Genomic DNA, 19,028 nt, shown 5'->3' with positions numbered 1-19,028 from the left:
GTGGGAGCGGAGTCATAAATACATGGGATGGAGAGTGGGAGCGGAGTCATAAATAACTGAGGGAGAGTGGGAGCAGAGCCATAAATACATGGGATGGAGAGTGGGAGCGGAGCCATGTAAACAGGATGGGAGAGTGGAGCCATGTATACAGGATGGGAGAGTGGAGCCATGTATACAGGATGGGAGAGTGGAGCCATGTATACAGGATGGGAGACTGGAGCCATGTATACAGGATGGGAGAGTGGGAGAGGAGCCATGTATACAGGATGAGAGGGTGGGAGTGGAGACATGTATACAAGGATGGGAGCATGTGAGCTGAGCTATGGATACAAGGATGGGACAGGGGAGCCATGCATACAACAGGTGGAGCCACACAGAGCTGGACAGGACGGGGGGAACCACACATACATTTTCTGATGATTAGAAAATAATCAGCATGTACAGTACTCCAGTACAATTTTTTCTAAGTGCTCAATGCTCCATTTCCTTGTAGGTTCCAATCATCTTTAGCAGTGATGGTCATCAGTAGAAGTAGCCCAGTGCTCCCACTGAAACAGAGAAACAAGCCAGGTGCTCCCACTCATTCAAAACCTATGGTGAGTTGAGTCACATTATAAATGTTATAATTAAATTATAAGTATGCACTGCTAAACTACAACCACGTCCATAGCCCCGCCCCCTTATGACCAAAGCCCCTCCCCTGCCACACCTCCATCCGCGCCCTGCCGGGACATGGAAGAATGGTCTTGCTTGAAACCGGTCCCTGGTGCAAAAAAAGTTGGGGACCACTGGTCTATATGATAGAAAATACCCAAAAGTGACACCATTCTAAAAACTGCACCCCTCAAGCTGTTCAAAACCACATTAAAGAAGTTTATTAACTCTTCAGATGCTTCACAGGAATTTTTTGAACCACTGGTTCCGTGCATGGCAGAGCTTGTAAGGGAAGGAGCGCCATTTGTCTTTTTTGATGCAAAATTGTTTGGAATTGAGATCGCACGCCATGTCGCGTTTGGAGAGCCCCTGATGTGCCTAAACAGTGGAAACCCCCCACAAGTGACCCCATTTTGGAAACTATACCACCCAAGGAACTTATCTAGATGAGTGGTGAGAACTTTGAACCCCCAAGGGCTTCACAGAAGTTTATAATATACAGCTGTAAAATTAAAAAATCATATTTTTTCACCCCCAATTTTTATTTTCCTAAGGGAAACAGGACCCCAAAAGAAATTGTGCAATTTGTCCTGAGTACACTGATACTCCATATGTGGTGGAAAACCACTGTTTGGGCGCATGGCAGAGCTAGGAAGGAATGAGCGCCGTTTGACTTTTTCAAGGCAGAATTGGCTGGATGCAATGTCGCGTTTGGAGAGCCCCTGATGTGCCTGAACAGTGGAAACCCCCCACAAATGACCCCATTTTGGAAACCAGACCCCCCCAAGGAACTTATCTAGATGTGTGTTGAGCACTTTGAACCCCCAAGTGCTTCATAGAAGTTTATAATGCCCAGGAATGAAAATAGAAAAATCATATTTTTTCCATAAACATGATTTTTTAGTCCCCAATTATTTTATTTTCTCAAGGGTAACAGGAGAAATTGGACCCCCAAATTTGTTGTGCAATTTGTCCTGAGTATGCTGATACCCCATATGTGGGGGTAAACCACTGTTTGGGCACATGGCAGAGCTTGGAATGGAAGGAGCACATTTGACTTTTTCAACGAAGAATTGGCTGGAATTGAGATCAGATGCCATGTCGCATTTGGAGAGCACCTGATGTGCCTAAACAGTGGAAACCTCCAATTCTAACTCCAACCCTAGCCCCAACACACCCCTAACCCTAATCCCAACCCTAACAGAAGCCCTAACCATAGCCCTAGCCCTACCCTAGTCGTAACCCTAACCTTAACCCTAATGGGAAAATGGAAATAAATACATTTTTTTAATTTTATTATTTTTTCATAACTTAGGCAAGTTTCACACTAGCATATCTTCACGCAGCGCATGGCGCTGCTAAGCCCTGCCCCCTGCCATGCCCCCTCCAGTCATCTCCTCCCTACTATCTCACAGCGCTGCATGCAATCTGCACACCCTATGTTTAGCATAGGGTGCGCAGACCGTGAGCTGGCCGTGCGCTAGTAGGATTTTTGTGTGAGCTGCGCACTTTTGAAGGTGCGCTGAGCGCGCCAAAATGCAACATGGTGCGTTCGGCGCACATCGACGCGCAGCGCACGCAAAAATCCTACTAGCGCACGGCCAGTGCACGGTCTGCGCACCCTATGCTAAAGATAGGGTGCGCAGATCGCATGCAGCGCTGTGCGATGGTAAGGAGGAGATGACCGGAGGGGGTGCGGCAGGGGGTGGTGCTTAGCGGCACCGTGCACTGCGTGAAGATACTCTAGTGTGAAACTAGCCTAAGGGGGAGATAAAGGGGGGTTTGATTTACTATTTATGGCGGGTTTTATGTTTTGCAGCTGTCACACGCTAAAAGACGCTTTTTATTGCAAAAAAAACAGCAATTCATGAATTTCTTTTGGGGGGGCGTTTACACCGTTCCGCGTGTGGTAAAATTGATAAAGCGGTTTTATTCTTCGGGTCAGTACGATTACAGCGATACCTCATTCATATAATTTTTTTATGTTTTGGCGCTTTTATACAATAAAAACAATTTTATATAAAAAATAATTATTTTTGCATCGCTTTATTCTGCGAGCTATAACTTTTTTATTTTTTCGCTGATGATGCTGTATCATGGCTTGTTTTTTTGCGAGACAAGATGACGTTTTCAGTGGTACTATGGTTATTTATATCCGTCTTTTTGATTATGTGTTATTGCACTTTTTGTTCGACAGTATGATGATAAAGCATTGTTTTTTGCCTTTTTTTAAGGGGTTCACTAAAGGGGTTAACTAGTGGGACAGTTTTATAGGGCGAGTCGTTATGGACGCGGCGATACTAAATATGTGTACTTTTATTGTTTTTTTCCACAAAAATAATTAATTAGGGAATATTTTTTTAAATTATTTATTTAGGAATTTTTTAAAAATTATTTTTACACTTTTTTTTAACTTTACTACATTGTCCCGGGGGGACATTACTATATAGTGTCAGATTGGTGATCTGACTCTTTGCAGAGCACTGTGTCAGATCAGCGATCTGACAGGCAGTGTAGGAGGCTTCTCAGCGCCTGCTCTCAGAAGGCACTGAAAAGCCACCTCCCTGCAGAACCCAGAAGGCCCCCGCGGCCATATTGTATCCAGGGGCCTGCAGGGAGGAGGCCCTCAGAACAACGCGAGCACATTGCGTTGTTCTGAGGGTCTCAGGGAAGCACGCAGGGAGCCCCCCCTTGCGCGATTCTTGCCTATGCCCTCGGAACACTGCGATCATGTTTGATCGCATTGTACTGGGGGATAATGTGCCGGGAGCGGTCCATGACCGCTCCTGGCACATAGTGCCGGGTATCAGCTGTGATAATCAGCTGACACCTGGCCACAATCAGCTACGCTCCCCCATGAGCGCAGCTGATCGCGATGACATACGATCCTGTCCACGGTCATACAGGCCCGAGTCAGCTGGACAGGATAGTATGTCAAATATGAGGAAGGGTTTAAGAGGCTCCTCTGTCCTCCTCTCATTACCTGTAGTAATGACACCTGTTTGAGCTTGTTATCAGTATAAAAGACACCTGTCCACATTCTCAAACTGTCACACTCCAAACTCCACTATTGTGAAGACCAAAGAGCTGTTGAATGACACCAGAAACAAAATTGTAGCCCTGCACCAGGCTGGGAAGACTGAATCTGCAATAGGCAAGCAGCTTGGTGTGATGAAATCAACTGTGGGAGCAATGATAAGAAAATGGAAGACATACAAGACCACTGATAATCTCCCTCGATCTGGGGCTCCACACAAGATCTTACCCCGTGGGGTCAAAATGATCGCAAGAATGGTGAGCAAAAATCCCAGAACCACATGGGGGGACCAAGTGAATGACCTGCACAGAGCTGGGACCACCGTAACAAAGGCTACCATCAGTAACAGACTACACCGCTAAGAACTCAGATCCTGCAGTGCCAGACATGTCCAAATGCTTAAGCCAGTACATATCCGGGCCCATCTGAAGTTTGCTAGAGAGCATTTGAATTATTCAAAAGAGTATTGGGAGAATGTCATATGGTCTGATGAAACCAAAGTAGAACTGTATGGTAGAAACAAAACTTGTCGTGTTTGGAGGAGACAGAATGCTGAGTTGCATCCAAAGAACTATAACAAAGTTCAGCTCACCGTATTAGACATCTTGAAGAGTTCGGAGCGTGTTCAGGGCATGAAACAATTAATGAAAGGACGGATCCAGCTCAATTAAATAGCATTTCATGAACTGTTCAGGCTGATGTTTATATCCTCTATCAAGCATGTTTCCCAGTGAATAAAGGATCAGAATTTTTTTTCATTATTTCATTTAGCTGGATTCTTCCTTTTATTCTTTGCATCCAAAGAACAACAATACCTACTGTGAAGCATGGGGGTGGCAACATCATGCTTTGAGGCTGTTTCTCTACAAAGGGACAAGGGCGACTGATATGTGTACATGAAAGTATGAAAGGGGCCATGTATCGTGAGATTTTGAGTGCAAACCTCCTTCCATCAGCAAGGGCATTGAAGATGAAACGTGGCTGGGTCTTTCAACATGACAATGATCCAAAGCACACCACCAGGGCAATGAAGGAGTGGCTTCGTAAGAAGCATATGAAGGTCCTAGAGTGGCCTAGCCAGTCTCCAGATCTCAACCCTATAGAAAACCTTTGGAGGGATTTGAAAGTCTGTGTTGCCAAGCGAAAAGCCAAAAACATCACTGCTCTAGAGGAGATCTGCATGGAGGAATGGGCCAACATACCACCAACAGTGTGTGGCAACCTTGTGAAAACTTACAGAAAATGTTTGACCTCTGTCATTGCTAAGAAAGGATATATAACAAAATATGGGGCAGGACAACAGTATAAGGTAAAAGTGCTTATTTATTAGCCCATAGTAGCTATTGGGCTATTAAATAAGCACTTTTTTCACCTTATACTGTTGTGCTGTCCCATTTTTTGTTTCCTATATAGATAATAGATAGTTATTAGATAATAAATAAAAGAGAGAAAAATAATAGATAGATAATGGATTAATAGATAGATAATGGATAGATAGACAATTTATATATAGATAGATAGATATATATAGAGAAATATATATAGAGAAAACCTGACCAGCACCTCCTAAGTGTGAACAGGTGCAAGCTGCGATAGCTGCATTATATAGAATATTTTTCTAGATAGATAGATGATAGATAATAGATTGACAATAGATAGATAATAGATGATAGATAGATAATAGATAGATAATTGATAATAGATAGATATTAGATACAGGTGCTTCTCACAAAATTAGAATATCATCAAAAAGTGAATTTATTTCAGTTCTTCAATACACAAAGTGACTCTCCTCTATTCTATAGAGTCATTACACACAGAGTGATCTATTCCACGTGTTTATTTCTGGTAATGTTGATGATTATGGCTTACAGCCAATGAAAACCCAAAAGTCATTATCTCAGTAAATTAGAATACTTTATAACACCAGCTTGAAAAATGATTGTAAAATCCGAAATGTCCTACTGAATGTATGATCAGTAAATGCACTCAATACTTGGTCGAGGCTCCTTTTGCATTAATTGCTGCATCAATGTGGCGTGGCATGGAGGCGATCAGCCTGTGGCTGAGGGGTTATGGAAGCCCAGGTTGCTTTGATAGCAGCCTTCAGCTCGTCTGCATTGTTGGGTCTGGTGTCTCTCCTCTTCCTCTTGACGATACCCCATAGATAGGGAATTCGTGAATCTCTATTGTAATATCACATTATTGTAAAAACTATGCAAAAAAGGCGAAAACACTTCCCAATCACACAAATCCTATTCTTTGAAATGAAGACCACCAGTAGTTACAGAAGCAATGAAAGAATTTACGGCCAGGGGGCTTTTTAAATGGAGATACTTAAAAAATTAACTTTGAAGAAGAATTTACAGGCGGCAGCTACTGAGTGGAAAAATACATATTAGCCATAAGGAAACAATGCTTGCCAAATCTAATGGTTGAGTCCTGAGTCATAAATTACATGTCCCCGGTGACGCAGTATATGAGCTGCTGAATATTGCCAAATATTTATTAGAGAATATAACTAAATCATTAGCCGGGGGCTCTCCTGCAGGAAGGCAAGAAACCACATCACACTAGAAAAGGTCAAAAGCAACTTCCTCACTAAGGAAAAAGCAAAAAATATTATACTATTCTAATATGTTATTCTAACTTAAAGGAAAACTCCGGTCACAAATAAAACTTCCTGTCACGCGGTTTCTAGGGGCTGCTTCCTTCAGTTTATACATCCTCCAGTCCTCGCCTTCCCCTGTTTAGTCTTCTCCTTTTCATTTCTTACTCTTTCATTTTATTTAGTCTTCTTTTTCCTTCGCTCTGTCTCCTCTTCATCCTCCCTTTTTATGCAGTCCTCCTCATCAGTTCATACTTCCCTTCCTGCAAACATCATCTTCCTATTCATACCTCTCTTCCTGCAGCTTTTCTCTTCGATCATTTTGTTCATGTAGTACTTATCTTCCTCTCTTCTCTTCCTGCAGTCCTCCTTCTCTTTCTCCATATACTTTTCTTCCAGAAGCCCTCCTGGTCTTCCTCTTCTTTTCTCCAGGTCATCTTCTTCCTCCTTATACTTTTCTTATACTTGTCATTCATCTCCTTCTGCAGTCCTCCTCTTCCTCCTTATAATTAACGTCCTGATTTCTTCCTCTCAATTCTCTTGCTGAAGTTCTTCTCTACTTGTTTTTCCATCAGCCTTCCCCTTCATACTTTCTTCCTTGCAGTCCTCCTTCACATTCTTCTCTTCTAGCATTCTTCCTCTGATTTATCATCCTGTAGTCCTCTTCTTCCTCTGATTTCTCTTCCTGCAGTCATCTTCTTCCTCTGATTTCTCTTCCTGCAGTCATCTTCTTCCTCTGATTTCTCTTCCTGCAGTCCTCTTCTTCCTCTGATTTCTGTTCCTGCAGTCCTCTTCTTCCTCTGATTTCTCTTCTTGCAGTCATCTTCTTCCCCTGATTTCTCTTCCTGCAGTCCTATTCTTCCTTTGATTTCTCTTCCTGCAGTGCTATTATTCCTTTGATTTCTCTTCCTGCAGTCCTCTTCTTCCTCTGATTTCTATTCCCGCAGTCCTCTTCTTCCTCTGATTTCTCTTCCAGCATTCCTATTCTTACTTTGATTTCTCTTCCTGCAGTCATCTTCTTCCTCTGATTTCTCTTCCTGCAGTCATCTTCTTCCTCTGATTTCTCTTCCTGCAGTCCTCTTCTTCCTTTGATTTCTCTTCCTGCAGTGCTATTATTCCTTTGATTTCTCTTCCTGCAGTCCTCTTCTTCCTCTGATCTCTGTTCCTGCAGTCCTCTTCTTCCTCTGATTTCTGTTCCTGCAGTCCTCTTCTTCCTCTGATCTCTGTTCCTGCAGTCCTCTTCTTCCTCTGATTTTTCTTCCTGCTGTCCTCTTCTTCCTCTAATTTCTCTTCCTGCAGTCATCTCCTTCCTTTGATTTCTATTCCTGCAGTCCTCTTCTTCCTCTGATTTATCTTCCTGCAGTCCTCTTCTTCCTCTGATTTATCTTCCTGCAGTCCTCTTCTTCCTCTGATTTCTCTTCCAGCATTCCTATTCTTCCTTTGATTTCTCTTCCTGCAGTGCTATTATTCCTCTGATTTTTCTTCCTGCATTCCTCTTCTTCCTCTGATTTCTCTTCCTGCAGTCATCTTCATACTCTGATTTCTCTTCCTGCAGTCCTCTTGTTCCTCTGATTTCTGTTCCTGCAGTCCTCTTCTTCCTCTGATTTCTCTTCCTGCAGTCATCTTCTTCCTCTGATTTCTCTTCCTGCATTCCTCTTCCTATGTTTTCTATTCCTGCAGTCCTCTTCTTCCTCTGATTTCTATTCCTGCAGTCCTCTTCTTCCTCTGATTTCTATTCCTGCAGTCCCATTCCTTCTCTGATTTCTATTCCTGCAGTCCTCTTCTTCCTCTGATTTCTCTTCCAGCAGTCCTCTTCTTCCTCTGATTTCTATTCCTGCAGTCCTATTCCTCCTCTGATTTCTATTCCCGCAGTCCTCTTCTTCCTCTGATTTCTCTTCCAGCATTCCTATTCTTACTTTGATTTCTCTTCCTGCAGTCCTCTTCTTCCTCTGATTTCTCTTCCTGCAGTCCTCTTCTTCCTCTGATCTCTGTTCCTGCAGTCCTCTTCTTCCTCTGATTTTTCTTCCTGCTGTCCTCTTCTTCCTCTAATTTCTCTTCCTGCAGTCATCTTCTTCCTCTGATTTCTCTTCCTGCAGTACTCTTCTTCCCCTGATTTTTCTTCCTGCTGTCCTCTTCTTCCTCTAATTTCTCTTCCTGCAGTCATCTTCTTCCTTTGATTTCTATTCCTGCAGTCCTCTTCTTCCTCTGATTTCTCTTCCTGCAGTCCTCTTCTTCCTCTGATTTCTCTTCCAGCATTCCTATTCTTCCTTTGATTTCTCTTCCTGCAGTGCTATTGTTCCTCTGATTTTTCTTCCTGCAGTCCTCTTCTTCCTCTGATTTCTGTTCCTGCCGTCCTCTTCTTCCTCTGATTTCTCTTCCTGCAGTCATCTTCTTCCTCTGATTTCTCTTCCTGCAGTCCTCTTCTTCCTCTGATTTCTGTTCCTGCAGTCCTCTTCTTCCTCTGATTTCTCTTCCTGTAGTCCTCTTCTTCCTCTGATTTCTCTTCCTGCAGTCCTCTTCTTCCTCTGATTTCTGTTCCTGCAGTCCTCTTCTTCCTCTGATTTCTCTTCCTGTAGTCCTCTTCTTCCTCTGATTTCTCTTCCTGCAGTCATCTTCTTCCTCTGATTTCTCTTCCTGCAGTCCTCTTCTTCCTCTGATTTCTGTTCCTGCAGTCCTCTTCTTCCTCTGATTTCTCTTCCTGTAGTCCTCTTCTTCCTCTGATTTCTGTTCCTGCAGTCCTCTTCTTCCTCTGATTTCTCTTCCTGTAGTCCTCTTCTTCCTCTGATTTCTCTTCCTGCAGTCCTCTTCTTCCTCTGATTTCTCTTCCTGTAGTCCCTCTTCTTCCTCTGATTTCTCTTCCTGCAGTCCTCTTCTTCCTCTGATTTCTCTTCCTGTAGTCCTCTTCTTCCTCTGATTTCTCTTCCTGTAGTCCTCTTCTTCCTCTGATTTCTCTTCCTGTAGTCCTCTTCTTCCTCTGATTTCTCTTCCTGCAGTCCTCTTCTTCACCTGATTTATCTTCCTGTAGCCCTCGTCTTCCTCTAATGCAGGGATGACAACCTCAAAAGCACAAAGAGCCAAAATAAAAAACTTGGACAAAGTCACTGGCCTACCTTGATATCTATTTCAAAAAGTCTACAATTGAGGATATTTTCCTTATCAAATATAACGATTAACCTTTTGATATTGAAACAAACTTTAAGGGGTTGTCACATTTTAATTAATAGGTCTTAGCATAAAATAAAGACATAATCTCAAATGGGGCATACTGGAATAACATGTTATGTAAGAGCAATAAAAAGCTTATGGTCCATTGGCCTAATTTAAATATGTAATAAAGAATGAAAAAAATTGAATTAATAAATAATACAGATAATAAAGTATGATGCCAACAAAAGTGCTCCCCCAACACAGTATGATGCCCACACAGTGAATTCCTCCACATCACCCTCCACACACATAGTATTATAAACCTACAGTAGCCTCCCAGCAAAGTCTGGTGACCTCAACACAAAACATGACGCCTCAACTGTTATCACCACACAATATAATGGCCCTTGATTGTGCTAAATACAGTGTAATGGCCTCACATAGTGCTCCATACAGTATAATGGCCCCATATATTGCTCCATACTGTACAATGGCCACAAAAAGTGCTTCATGCACATGACGTGACATATAGAATAATGGGCCTCACATAGTCCTCCACACAGTGTAATGGGCCCCACATAGTTTGACCAGTGCTGCAGGGTTGCTTCTCTGGGACAGATGGTGTGGTGCAGTAATGATGTTGAAGCTCCCCACAGGTGGAGCTGTAGTCCCAGGGCAGTAGTAATAGGTGTTGAGGGAAAGGGTGCAGTGTTAGGCACAGGGATGTAGCAGTGCTGAGTGGGTTGGCACAGGAAGAAGGCAAGGAGACAGCTGAATGCAGTTCCAGTTCTTTTACTCACGGTTTTGGCACAGACAGGTGCCCACTTCAATGCCGCGGTCTCCAGACCATGGGCTCAGCCAACTCCCAGGCAGATGGAATTAACCTTTCCTGCACTCCCTTTCGTGTGCCTGTTTTGAACGTCTTCTTTCTAGCGCTTATCTGAGGTACTTGCAGTACTGAGGTACACTCAAGTTCCTCCATCTTGCTGTTACTCAAACTCCACTCGCATGACAAGTGACTGTAGCCTGCTTCGGGGACTCCATCCGTCATGTCCCGGCTCACAAAAAGATTTGGGAGTTCAAATTTATAAATATGTTCCAATCTCTAACAATAGGACTGAATTTGACACCTGCATTCATGACTCATTACATGGACACGCAGATTAATGAAAAGTGGAGTGGAAGGAAAAAGTGTGGTAGAAAAAGGTGCACAAGCAACCGGGATAACCACAGCCTGGAAGGATTGTTAAGACTAGGCCATTCAAGAATGTGGAGGAGATTCACAAGGAGTGGACTGCTGCCGGAGCCATTGCTTCACACCACACACAGACGTCTCCAGGACATGGGCTACAAGTGTCGCATTCCTTGTGTCAGCCACTCATGACCAATAGACAACGCCAGAAGCGTCTTACCTGGGCCAAGGAGAAAAAGAACCGGACTGTTGCTTTGTGGTCCAAGGTGTTGTTTTCAGATGAAAGTAAATTTTGCATTTCATTTGGAAATCGCGGTCCCAGAGTCTGGAGGAAGAGTGGAGAGGTCACAATCCAAGCTGCTGGAGGTCTAGTGTGGTCTCCACAATCAGTGATGGTTTGGGGAGCCATGTCATCTGCTGGTGTAGATCCACTGTGTTTTATCAAGACCAAAGTCAGCGCTGCCGTCTACCAGGACATGTTAGAGCTCTTCATGCTTCCCTCTGCCGACAAGCTCTATGGAGATGGAAATGTCATTCTCCAGCAGGACTTGGCACCTGTCCACACTGCCAAAAGTACCAATACCCGGTGTACACACAACAGTATCACTGCGCTTGATTGGCAGCAAACTCGCCTGACCTTAACCCCATAAAGAATCTATGGAGTATTGTGAAGAGGAAGATGAGAGACACTTGACCCAACAATGCAGATGAGCTGAAGGCTGCTATCAAAGCAACCTGGGCTTCCATAACCCCTCAGCAGTGCCACAGGCTTATCACCTCCATGCCACGCCGCATTGATGCAGTAATTGATGCAAAAAGAGCACCGACCAAGTATTGAGTGCATTTACTGATCATACATTTCAGTAGGACAACATTTTTGATTGTAAAATCATTTTTTCAAAGCTGGTGTTATAAAGTATTCTAATTTACTGAGATAATGACTTTTGGGTTTTCATTGTAGTTCTATCTATTTACCTATCTATCTATCTATCTATCTATCTGCAGTATTTATATAAAGAAAAAACCTGACCAGCACCTCCTAGATGTGACCAGGTGCCAGCTGCTTTAGCTTCATTATATAGAAAAAGAAAACACAGCAGAACGCAATAGGGGCCAAGATATAAGCAAACACTGAAAACATTGAATGTAAACTGTATCATTATACCGTAAGATGAGCTTACAAAAATGAAGGTTCTTAGCGCATAAACTGGCCAATTCATGTGTGCCGTCAACCATGGCAAGGTGATCGCCCTCTGATGGGTCTCTGTTCTACTGTACATACCACTCTTGAGTTATTAGCCTATAGTTAAATGGACAAAACATGTCTCTCCTGGGCCATGAGCCTACAATTCAAATGGGTAAGAAGAACTGATGTACATCACCTGCTGGTGCTTGACAAAGACCGTGTTGTGAGGTTGAAACGTTGCACCACTTGGTGCTGGATTACAACTCACAATTTTTCCTTGAACTGGAGTGCTGCCTGATATTTTTCCATTTATTTATCTATCTATTTTTCTATCTATCTATTATCTATCTATTATCTAATAATCTATTATCTATCTATCTATTATCTGTCTATTATCTGTCTGTCTATTATCTACCTATCTATCTATCTATCATCTATCTATCTAATATCTATCTGTCTATCTTTTTTGCTACATCTTTATTTTGTCACATTGATATTTCACAATTATTACTAATGCCACCACAACCTCCTCCAAGTCCAATGTTACTGAAGACACTGATTTCATAAATATGAGAAGTATCACTAGGTAAGTGCCTTCTCCCATTTCTGGCGCCGCTGTCAAATTTAAACCATAGTAGAAACATTTTGTTAAACAATGAGGTATCAGAAATCAAAGCCTCGCCAAGCAGATGTGGAGAGGATGGATTCAATTTCAGGTTAGAAGGACATTCAAGCATCTGCTAACATAGAAACTGATGCCCTATGAGGAGGACCATACGACTTCACTGCATTCCCCAGCTAGCCTAATCTATAGATATGTAACGCTGCCCAGTTTGAGCTCGCAGCTTCCAGTCCATTACTGCTGTAATGTCTGGTGGAGACAATCCTATGGGAATTAATTAGAAAGATCTCAACATTGCAGCCAGATTATTCCACCACCTAGGTTGTTTTTCGTGCTACTGTCAGACCCCAGCATTAAATCTTACATTGTTGAGTTGCATCTGGTTTCATTTGCTTCCATAGACATTTATGATGTGCGGATCTGAGTCCTAGAGGTGAGAAGGGGCCTGAAACTTCCCCAAAATATAGCGGTGCGAGCACAAGGAAAGTGGTTAGATTATCAGGCTGGAAGGAGGCACCAAGCACATTCTGGGAACGTCCATAGGGACTCAAAGGGATGACATCTATATGGAGTGGGCCACGTACTAAGTCAATGTTCCTGACCACGCTGTTTAGAGGGCCAAAAAAGTGGAGGAAGCATTTTAAGTTAGGGAAACCCTTTCGCTATGACATCTTTATAACCCACCCACCCCTTCTAGCAGTTACTGTACATATTATATCAATCAACTGAAAAATCTAAGATATCTCTAGAGGGGTTTTCTCATTCTCATAAATGACTTAAATTGCCAAGTGCTTGTAATAATAAGCAACTTACGAAATGTCCTTTTATTAAAATGATTGATTTACTGCCCATTACCAAACTAACCAGTCACCTTTACACCCTATCAGTGGTGGCTGGCCTCTAAGTCAAGGAGCTTATGCTTGCAGGTAATGTCTTTGCTATGGAGCTTGTAAGTGCTGCTCTGAGCTGGCTGGATCATTGGGATTTGTAGGCTTTGTCCGCTGCACCCTGTGCATTTGTATTAAGGCCTAGTCAGACAGGTAAGCATCTATGCCCGTTTTTGTTTTTTCCTGAATATTGGAGGAATTTTATTTCTCTTTTTGTCGTTTTGATGTTAGAGTAGGACTGGCAAGTGTAAGGACCCTTGACGTGGGTTGCCAGCCTACGTATTGCGGCCAGAACCGTCAACTAATACCTTACATGTATTGATATGTTTTTGTGCACTTTAAATTTTTCTTGGGGTGCAGTTTGGCCAAAATAGCTCTGTAAACTGTGGCCTCTATTCACACAGGATGCATCATAGTTAGCATTGGGCGTCCTGCCATAGGGCATCATTAATAGGCTGTGAGCCAGATATGTATTTTTTGCACTGGTGTGCCACACGGCCAATCCCTGATTGAAGGCTGCCTGTCTCATTTGGTATTATTGCACCTGTGTAGTTGCCATTTTACTTGGGTCCGCTGCACCTTGTTAGTTCAGTTGTATTGAGGCCTAGTCAGACAAGTAAGCATCTTTGCCTGTTTTTGTTTTTTCTAGGCTCTAGAACCGCTCAATTCTCTGTTGCTGTTGGGCACCCTAGGAGTCCGGTTGCCACAGTGGCATTGCCTCCCTCACAGGGAGTAATGTCATGCCTGGAAGTAAGGAGGGGTCCCCTTGCCAGGTGTCAGGAGGAGAGAAGTTGAGCAGAACCTGGTGAGTGGAGCAGTGATTAAACTTGCCCTAGAGCTGAGCGTTAGGAACCGGATACCGGAGTCCGTGGTTGCGTGGGTACTGAAGTCCCGGCAGCTAAATCTAGAGGGCAGGGAACTGCAGGTCTCCTGGCCCATTCTAATACTCGATGGCACAGCAGCATACCAGAGCCTGGAGCCAACACAAAGGAGCGACACATGTGATTAGCTCGAGCTGCCTGTCATGCGGGCAATGGTTTTATTTTAAAACAGAGAGACAGTTAGCAGCAGGAGGGTGAGCTGTTAGGCAGCGAGAAAAAAAGGGAGGACAGCGCAGAAGGAAGGGCTCAGTACCTACCTGGCCAGATGTATCCAAAATTGCTTCCAGGCTGCCCAGCTCTCCATCATGATCTGTTACCAGTGCCCCGGTCTGTACTATCAACCATCAAGTAAAGGAAAAAGAAAACTACAGCCCTTGTGTCCTCCAGTGATCTCTTGCACCCTGAGTCCTGCATCACAAGGTACACGAAGGCTGACTTAAACAGAACAGGTAGCCCTGGGGTCCCGCTCCACCTGTGGGGAGCAGAACCATCCCAGCTGCGTCACCATCAGCCCCAGCAGTCTCCTTTAGCAGTGTCGGCCATCTGTTGCCGAACACCACAGGTGGCGTCACATTAAATCCCATATACATATTCCCCATTTTATGTCACAGCCAGGGCCACGGAGTCAGGTCACGGCCCCATGACTTCCCTAAAGAACTGTCCAACCAGGTGGGCATGGCAGCTTCAGAAGCAGAACTGCAACTGTCTGAAGTATTGTCAAGAGCAAAGTTCATGCATAGTTGAGCCACCGGGCTGAAATATCAGTCATCATGAACACATCAAGCAGGAAACAGGGCTTTTACAGTATTGTAAGGGTAAGGCTAGTTTCACATTTGCGTCTTTGTGCTCAGCGCTTTGTGCGCAATTGAAACGCATGCAAAAGCGCATGCAAAAGCATGTAAACGCAGCAATTTTTAGACGCATCAGCGTGCGCATGACGACAAAAAACGCAGCGTTTTCATGCGTTTTTGCATGAGTTTGCGTTTTTTTATGCGCATGCATTCTCTAGGTGTTACATTTCACAGCAGGAAAATCCTTGAAACATATACTCGACGAATGGGACACTAGTGGGTGTGTGTCATGGGAATTCTTTATACAGTATAGACCCTGTACAGCTGAATTCTTCAGATTTTGTTGCTTTTCCCTTTGTCAACATGGATCTGCGGTGGAAGAGTTTTCGCTTCAACTTGGATCTGGACATCGCGCTGTCTCAGGCTTTTGCATTTGCTTGCCAGCAAGAAAGGCAGAGAGAGAGAGACAGCAAAGACGGTAGCAGCGGTGTTTGTGGATACATCCGATTATTGAAGCCGGGAGAGCCATGGAGCATGCCACACCCTCTATAGCAAGCTCCAGGCAAACCAAGGAAAATTTAGTGACTAAACCCGGATGTCCCAAGAAAGCTTCATGGATTTGCTTGCTCGTGTTCAAGGAGCCATCCAGAGACAGGACACACAGCTCCGTCGTGCGATTGCTCCTGAGGAACGGCTCCTGGTCACATGACGGAACGTAATATTTAAAAACCAATGCCTGCATAATTGTTTTTGTTCTGCCATGTACTATTCCAAAGTCTGCAGTATTATTGTTCTGCCATGTAGTGAACAAAAGCCTGCAGAATTATTGTTATGCCATGTACAAATATTTTTTAATTTCCTTGTTTTGCAAAACCCTAGACATAAATATTAATTTTTTTCTTTCTCTGGCAGATTCACGGTTACTGGAGAGACCCTATCTTCACTCCACTTCCAGTACCGGCTTGGAATCTCCACCTTGTCGGGAATAGTTGTAGACACCTGCCGGGCTTTGTGGGACATTCTCTGTCCAAAATTTATGCCCCTGCCCACCGCGGAAAAGTGGATTGAAATTGCTGAAAAATTCTAGACAGTCAGCAATTTCCCCAACTGTTTGGGAGCAGGTTATGGGAAACTCATCAGGATAACCAAACCCGCAAGAAGTTGATCGGAGTACTATAACTATAAAAAGTACATTTCTACATTACTCATGGCCTTTGCGGATGCAGACTGTCTGTTTGTTGCGGTGGATATTGGGGCATTTGGCTGGGGGAATGACTCGCAGGCCTTTAAGAACTCGGACATGGGCAGTAGGTTGTATGGCAACCATTTTAATTTCCCCCTGCCATGGCCTCTTCCCTACACCGAAGGTGTAATGGTTGGGGATGAGGCCTTCCAAATGTGCCAAAACCTGCTGAAACCCTACTCCAGCGGGGACTTGGACCACACGAGAAAAATATTTAATTACAGACTGACTAGGGCACGAAGAACTGTAGAGTGTGCTTCTGGGATTCTTGCTTCCAGATGGCGCATTCTCGGCACAGCCACTAATCTTAAACTGGAAACAGTGGATGAGGTGGTGAAGGTGTGTGTGGGTCTGCACAATTTTGTTATGGCTAAAGAGCACCCTAACTTTGAACTAGATGAACCAGCTGCCAACCCATTGCCTGATTTCACTCAGCACCCTCTCAGGTCATCAGTTGCAGCTGACCAAATGAGGGACCAATTTGCGGCCTACTTTATCTCTGAAGTAGGACGTGTAGAATGGCAAGATGAAATGGTGTAAAATTGTTTTCTTGTGTATATGTACAGTAAATAAAAAACCTGTTTTGATACCTGAACAGAGTGCACTCTGTCTTTATACACTCCAATAAAATAATCACCTGCCCAGGTATCCCAGTGAATTCAGGATGCTGTGTTTTGTGCATCCTGACTTTACTAGGACTCCTGACCAGGTGAGTGTAGATATAAAAGTTGCATGAACTTCATCATCTCTCCAGTCTGTGTTCAGTAAGGCAGATTGCAGCGATGGTGGAGATAATACAACTAATATTTATATCACCTGGCCTGATGTTACAAATAGTGATTTTGGGATGCACTAGCATCCTTCACTCTTTATGACACCTGACCATGTGAGTATAAATATTAGTTGTAGGATCTCCAATGTGGCTTCAGTATGCACGCAGACTGGAGAGATGATAAAGTTTATACAATTTCTACAATCCCCTGGTCTGGTGTCATGCTGAAGTGAGGATGCCCAAAAAACTGCATCCTGACTTCAGAATGTTATGACACCTGGACAGGTGAATACACATTTGAGTGAACCTCCAGCATCTCTCCAGTCTGCGTGCAATAGATAATGCAGACTGAAGCGATGCTGCCGATGACAACTCATAGGTATACTCACCAAGTATAATCAATATCTCATTGAACACAATAACATTTTTCAATATATTGACATGGCTGCTTTTACTGAACATTTTTGTAACGTATAACATGACAGTAAGGTTAATAATACAACTTTAATTCAAAATCTTCAGTTTTGTTCAATTTATTTGTTACAAAAATGAATAGACCCCACAACAAAAGCTACTATATCTAGTATTTTATATGATGTTTATGATTTTTAAGGACAGTACCAAGTCTTCTAGGCCTGAAATGAAAAGGTTGGGGACGTAATACAACATCCATCTTTTTCCGTTCTTCAAAAATGACCTTTTAGTTCCAGACTAGAGGCTGAATGCTGGATGGAGAGCAATTCTCAACTTGTCTCTTTAGAACTTCCCATAAAAGTTCAGTTGGGTCAGATCAGGAGACACTTGGTAACTGAATCAGTTTCAACCTGTTTCCTCAGAAATGTAAAGTGGCCTTAGATGTGTGCTTTGGATCACTGTCATGTTGGAAAAGTGTAAGTCTACTGAAGGCATGCAGTGATGGTAGCATCTTCTCTCTCAATATGGAGCAGAACATCTGTGAATTCATGGTAATATCAATGAAATGTAGCTTCACCATCAACACTCATGCAGCCCTACATAAGGACCCTGCCACCACCATGTTTCCCTGTAGGCACCAGACATTTTCTGTGTACTCCTCACTTTTGTGAAGCCATCAGTTCCAAAAAAACTTTCTCTTTGTCTTATCACTCCTGAGTATAGAGTCACAGTATCTATATTTTTCAGCATGAGCCCTGGCAAATTGCAGGTGGCTTTTTTGTGCATGGGATTTAACAGAAGCTACTTTGTGGATGACACCCATGCATGCTGCTCCTCTATAGTGCACACCACTATGTGTCATGAGAATCACTTGCCCAGTTTTCTTTTCTACTTCTTTAGCTAACTGGATTGAATTACTGTTGATTTTCTTCCCCCTTCTCATCAGAAGATGCTTCTGTTTAGATGGTAACTTCCATAGTTGGCCTGGATGCTGCGGTTCACCTCTGTTAAATTTGTTATCACTTTTGCTCCAGTATCTGACTGATCCGTAAAACTTTACGGATCTTCTTGTAGCCTTCACCTTTCTTTTATAGAGACATATTTTCTCTCTCAGGTGTTGTGACATTTCTCTTCCATGTGGTGCCATTGCTGACAACATGAAACGGGATGGCTTTCCTTTATTAAATAACGCCCTGTACAGTCACCTGTCTGCTGGACACCTATGTAGTGAATAATTACACTGACTTGTGATTAAATTCTTGCTAATTAGCTTTTCTCCTAAGACTTTCATTGGGGTGTACTCATGTTTGCAACATGGCCTTGAATAAATTTGTTAGAAAAACTTCTCTTTTGGCAGTGAATAATCTCCTTTTTTGCAATCCATGGCCCATATTTGTGGTAGTATTTTGTAGTATGTAACATAGTAACAGAGTTATTAAGGTTGAAGGAAGACTTTAAGTCCATCTACTTCAACCCATATCCTATCCCAACTTGTCCTAACATGTTGATCCAGAGGAAGGCAAAAAAAACCCCATGTGGCAAATAGTAAGCTTCACATTGGGGAAAAAAATTCCTTCCCGACTCCACATATGGC

The sequence above is a fragment of the Dendrobates tinctorius genome, unplaced genomic scaffold, assembly GCF_039654945.1.
Source record: "Dendrobates tinctorius isolate UK_male_01 unplaced genomic scaffold, ASM3965494v1 ptg000216l, whole genome shotgun sequence".
Classification (NCBI taxonomy): Eukaryota; Metazoa; Chordata; class Amphibia; order Anura; family Dendrobatidae; genus Dendrobates; species Dendrobates tinctorius.
The sequence above is the reverse complement of the archived record's forward strand: the minus strand, read 5'-3'. Positions refer to the sequence as shown.